This window comes from Syzygium oleosum, unplaced genomic scaffold (genome assembly GCF_021117445.2).
Source record: "Syzygium oleosum isolate NSW1041296 unplaced genomic scaffold, Sole_v2.1 Sole_v2.35, whole genome shotgun sequence".
Taxonomy (NCBI): Eukaryota; Viridiplantae; Streptophyta; class Magnoliopsida; order Myrtales; family Myrtaceae; genus Syzygium; species Syzygium oleosum.
The window spans coordinates 2,227,174-2,233,764 of NW_026607519.1; positions in this window are offsets into that span (position 1 = coordinate 2,227,174).

Below are 6,591 nucleotides of genomic sequence, written 5' to 3' on the forward strand. Positions count from 1 at the left end.
CAAATTAATTTGGGATACCAATTTGGGATTTCTCATGAGGAAAAAAATTAGTTTGGAATAAATGTGTCACTGAAGTACCGATTTGCTATTTTTTGTGAGGTGAAAGTTGAGGTAAATGTGTCAGTGTCACAAATAACGATTTGGAATTTGAAATTGTATTAACCCTTGAAAAATTACGATTTAGTTTCATGTGATTTGGTGACCCCGTTATCATGGTTTCAAATTTTCCAATTACTTTTCAATCTCTAGAAGTATTGGTTCGTCGAAGGTATATTGGGCGGAAATTAATTGTGATTTTATCCCAACTTGCATTCGATGATGTGACCATAACAGACTTGCTCTGGCAAATCAGTGATATGGCTTAAACAGAATTTTTTCACTACATGTAGTGAATACCTACGCTAATTCATAGAGGATTGTTGATGCCGGTCGCTTCCTTCCATATTCTCTAGATCATCAAGAAAAGCCAAATGCCAAAAAGAATGAATTCATACATTTTTTAATCGATTCAAAAGAAGCAATTTTTGCTCTATATATATATATATTACATAATATCATAAAAAGCATGACCTTTTACCTCCACAAATACATAATCCATAGGTGTAACCTTTCGCTCAATACTAGAATAAAAAAAAGAAGCATTTGAGAGAGACTGTCCAAGGTAGAGAATTTCCTCAGCCACTTGACTTTTTTGATAACTCTGCCTATCTAATTATAAGCTATGCTATGGGTATCTCCGATAATACAAATGATGAGATTCAAGACTAGATCACTCGAATACGTTCAGGTCTAAAACTACTAGCTATCTTTTAACAAAAATACAGATAAGCTCTTTTGCTTTGTTCATATATATAATGTGATTTTTCTAGGCTACGAAGGAGACAAAAAAAAATGCGAAGCAAAAGAAGAAAGAGTCGCCAATTGCTACTAAGAACTTAATAAAACTTTCTATTATTTAAAATTTATGATTTTTTAGGTAGCTTGAAATGTGTGGATATCATCGTTCTAGATTTAAAATTGCGTGTTTCTTAAAAAATTCAATCCAGTAGATGTTTTTATTCTTCCAGTAAAAATTTATGTTAATATTTGAGCCGCTTGAAAATTAGAGTTATTTTTGTCAGTTTAAGCTTGAATCTTTTATGGCATCTGACCAATAAAACAATAAAAAATTAATTGACAAATATCACGTGTTGCATGCATGGATATCAATTTTAACTATGTCAATCGAATGACTAAGAAAATATATGCAATGACACCTCCTCGTGAATCGGCGCAGCAGAAAGCGAGGGGTCCCAAATTCCAAGCCCAATCGTCACCAACTCTTTCGTATGACCACCCTCATTTCATGAATCTCGGTGGTTCTTGGAACCAAAAACAAGGACTGGACAGATCGCAGTAACACCAGGAACGATGAAAGAGCAGAAGCCGACGTGTGGCTTTGGGGATGTAAATGCATTTCTGAAGTCTATCTTGATTGATGTGTTAGGACGAGACGTATAAACACAAAAAAGTAAATATAAAAAAGAAATATTGAGACAAAATTTATTTCGATTTACTCTTAAAATAGGATTATATTCAATATAAAATAAGCACTTATTATCTTTTTAGTCTAATTTTTAATTATAAGAGAAAAATATTATATATAGACGAAATCTTCGTACCTTATGAATCACACCCCGATATTATAATGGTACATAGTGCTCGGATGAAGCATGTAGCAAGTACATTCATTGATTTAAGCAAAGCACTCACTAATCACCCTCACAGACACAGAGTTTACTGCAATCCCCACTACACGTTACTGCAAAAACAAAGAAATTATCTTGACCTAATCTCCTTGGATGTTTAGACAACAAGCTTTGTCTTTGCTATCTTTTAGCCAAAAAAGAAAAGAAAAAAACGGAAGAGACTAAAGGCTCTGTTTTGTTTCGTAGAAAATAAATAATTTGAAAAATATTTTTCTGAAAATTTGTATTGTTTGAAATAATTAGTCGATAAAAAATATTCTTATTATCAATAATACTTTATATCTAAACATTTTGGTGGATAGTGAAAATAATTTTCGTTCATTCATCTTCGTAAGCGATACAATCGGTTATTTTTAGGAAAATACTTTTCAAATTAATCATTTTTCACGAAGTAAATACACCCAAAATGAATATCAGAAAAAGAAGAAAGTGAAACTGCTGTGCGTTACAACTAATCCGAACAACCCGGCTCATTTTGCGGTAGTTGATCTCCTAAGAAAAGTACTCACGACTCTTTTTGTATCCGAAGTGAGACTTGGTATGTCACAGTAATAACATCACAAAACTTAATTTTCTTATTCGGGTTTTGCTCAGGGGGCTCTATTACTTGCTAAAAGTTTGTCCATGCCTTTCTATTACAATGGTACCGCACCCTTTATATTCTAGTTTATTAATTTTTATATGGTTTTTTCGAATATATTGCTATAGAAAAACGAAAAAAATTAAACGAACACTGCTTTAGGGGTGATAGGGTGATTACAAAACGAATATATGCACGTATGTCACATCCAAGAATGACTCTTGACAAAAATTGAGACTATCATTGTATAATTTGGTTTACTTATCAGTTGAAATAGTCTTTAGATTTATATTTTAAACGCATGCTACAACGTAATGTTTCTAGCTTGAATGACAGTATCTATTATATAAAAAAAGTTGCTATCAATATGATAGATTAAAAAAATATTTGATTCAATTGTAGAAACAAAATAAATTAAGAAATGTAGCTATTAATATGTTGTGGCACATTAAATTAAATTCCATTTGCATTATTGAAAATATAAATTATTTTTCTCATTGATAAGTCTTTGTTTAGGACAGTCTCTTCACTATTGAATACACATAAATAATTCAACTTCATTATTGTCCATATACTTACCTATCTTTCATGGAATCGGCTTTTATGTGACGTAATGTCGAGATTGAACCATATTTGAGTTCTACAAAAATACATTAATCTTACATATATTCTTAGCACCTAGCAACTCAACTTTTTTTACAAAAAATAATCGGGTCAATACCACAAAAAACTCTAAACTGGTACACCCGTGCCACACTCATCTCAAACTAATTTTTGTATTACAAAAACTCACAAACCGATACACCCGTGTCACATTTACCCAAAATTAATTTTTGTATTACAAAAAATCCCAAACTGATACACCCATGCCATATTTATTCCAAACTGATATACATGTACCTAGAATTGTGGTAAATTTGCGATTTTTTGGGGTTATGTAGCACATGTTTAACAGGTTGGAATTTTTTGTGTTACAAAAATTAATTTGGGGGTAATTATGGTACATGTGGATAAATGTGACACGGATGTATTAGTTCAGGAGTTTTTACGACACAAAATAAGTTTCGGGCAAATGAGGCATTGATGTAGCATTTTGGGGTTTTTGATGGTATTGAAACATAATTTGATATAGTATTGTATTTAACTTTTGAACGTTATGCCACACCATCGACAATTTATTTTTAAAGTTGCTAGCATAATAGTCTTTGGGCCATTACAAGAGTAACAGAATGTTGTGAGCTATAAATTCTTGAAAGAGTGGACCCTACAACAATTTATAATTATTTATTATTTATTTTTTGTAATCCAAAACATGTTGTTAATGTCACAATAGATTACGGGCTGTGACTTAATCATTTCTCATTTTTAAATCCTACCACTTTACATCTTGAGATCTCAAAATGGGAAAAAGATCATAAGCGCTTTCTACTTTTGGTAGATCATTAGAAATTCTGCCAAATTTAGGTTTTTTAAATTATGTTCCCTAATAATTATTAATATTTTCCACGCTCTCCGACAAGCGGTTCTTGATTTGGACAAACATTCGAGTTGAGTGCTTGTTGTCTTTTTGCTTACTTGAGACGAACCCACAAGAACATTGTGCGCATGAAACGTCTTTTGTCTTTGTATTAGCGGAAAACGATGCTTATGAATCGCAGATTCACCTTCCAAAGAGATGCCCACTATTTATTACTAGAAATTACACCAAAAATTATCGAACCACATTGATGGAATCAAGTAAGATGCGAGTCAAAATCTAAATAGATGGCTTAAACATAAGCTTACTCTACAATCGATTAGACATGTTTTGCTTGCTTAATCTGCACTTAGTTATATGCTGTATGTAAATTGCTCACTCGTTTCCTAATGACTTAAGTTCTTTGGGAAAAACCATTTTCTTTAAACTGGTACCAAAGTACAGATCAATGGTTCAAAACCCGGCACGATCTGTCAAATTCATAACTCGTGGGGTTCAGAACTTGCTCACACAGAGTAAGAGCCAATGCGTATTATCACACACTGTCGACAGGGACCAGTTAACACGCTAGGGATAAAAAAATGTTAAGTGATGTGTTGTGTATGCCTTATCGATCGGTTACCTGACATTTTCAACTTTCGTGAAAATAACGGTTCGTTTTAACGCGGACGTTCCGTACTTATTACTAAAGCCAACCCTAATTATTGGTACGGACGCTTTGGATGGGGAGTTCAACGCATTTGGGGGAGGTACAACGAAACGTGGAGAGCTCCTCAACGATACTTCCACCAAGACTTCCATGTCAACAGCATATCAAACTTAAACGTGCTGTTGATCATCTTCCTTTCAACGGTTCGGTCGTCCAGATCCGCAGCATGTGCAGCAGAAGGAAATGATCAGAAAGAAGAAGATGCTGGTAACAATAGCAAGACAATCAGCACGTGATACAATATTTATCTCTACTCTTCATGCACCCCCTCTTATATATTATATTGGGAGCTCAAATTATATAAGAGCGCGACCAAACGGTCCAAGCCCATACATATTGCATCCTATTAGAATGCATGTGTGTCAATGCACGTGGATTTTTCACGTCGGATCCGTCATTCACCATGTTGGATCCATCTTGCAGTTGTTCGCCACGTGTATTGACACGCACGCATTTTGACGGAATATTAAAGGGAATGCTAATGGAAGATAGATCTGGGTTAGAGATACCGGTTTGAGATTTTTTTATTAGTCAAAAATCAAATCGGGGTAAATGTGTCACATGATATCAGTTTTGGACTTTTGGTGAGACGAATAATGTATCGTGGGCTTACGGAATAATATTAACCCTGCATTCTATTCTAGCTTTATATTTTCAACTAAACATCAAGGGTAACACGTAGTATCTTACACATAATTTTTTTAATAATCCAGTCGCACCGGTGCATGAGCCTGATAATCTGGAGGCTCATGAAACACCTTGCAAACCACATGAACTGGTTAAGTCCAGGCCTTTGATCAGTGCTGATGACTTTGATTCAAAGTAGTTTGCAAGTTGAGTGTGAGATTTGAAATACAAAACGGTTGGTTGTGATGTGAATTGCGAAAAAGCCCAAACGTGGCTCATTGATAGCATTGACTTACCGGGGGCAATAAGACGGTTGGACCAAACAAAAGCATTCGCAATCGAAGAGGTGGTTGTGCACGGTCAACCTTCCTAATTCTAATGCGTGTTCGATTGAAACGTTGTTACCAAGCTGCGCTGCGTAGCAGTTGGGCGGCTAGCTATGATTCCATTAGCTTTTCCACCCTCCCTCATACCTTCCCTAGTCGTTGCACTATTCTCATTGTTTAAGGCCATTTGGCGAGAGAGATCGGAACTTCGTTTTGTCTCGTGCGTTTACGTGAGTATCGTCGCTCTCATGACACACCTGAAACTTGATAATTACAATATTTATAATAAGATATTTTACTGATCTGCGGTGTAGTTTCCATGATGGATTATCCCTCCATTGACGATAGATCTAATGATGATCCGCTTTGTGGAGTACAGAAACAAATCTCTGAGATCTCTACTACCTGCATCAGTTGCTGGGGTGGGCCTAAATATATGCCTCGTTATACAGGAGAAACAAAAGTAACTGTTTCAAGCAAATTAAAACCATGCAATAAAGTGATGAAGACGAACGACACTGATCCATGAGCTTTATACTAGGAGGCAAAAGTTAGGTAGGTCCGGACCTACCCAAACTTAGGCAAACTTTCCTGAAAAGATTTGCGGTATGACGATTTCACTTGGAGATAAACACAGCATCAGAATTGCTTTCGAGTCGACTCAGTACATGCATGCATCCATTCTACCACCCGCTCCTTATTTGCTGCCTATCCCAACCACTGCAAATGGCCGCCTCCGCCATTCAACGATGCCGACTCTCTCTCTACCATCGCCGAGTTGATGGCAACGAAATCTGGCTCATCACACGGCGATAAGCAAATCCTGTACCTCTGTTGTCAGCGTTAAATTCATGACAGAGGGTTGGTTCTCTTTGGAGAGAGAGAGAGAGAGAGAGAGAGAGAGAGAGAGAGAGCTTTCATATTTTAGCAGTACACTGGATCAAACTTCAAAGCCTACAAGATACCCCAAAAAAAAAAAGCCTACAAGATTCCAAAGAGAGGACACTTTTTTCTTATAAAAGGAAGCATATTGAATATTCTGGTGCATCTGATGTTCAAGAATTAAGATGAGTTCCAGCTCTTTTGCTTTTAGTATTTGTATAATTTGATGTCTAATTTTTTCT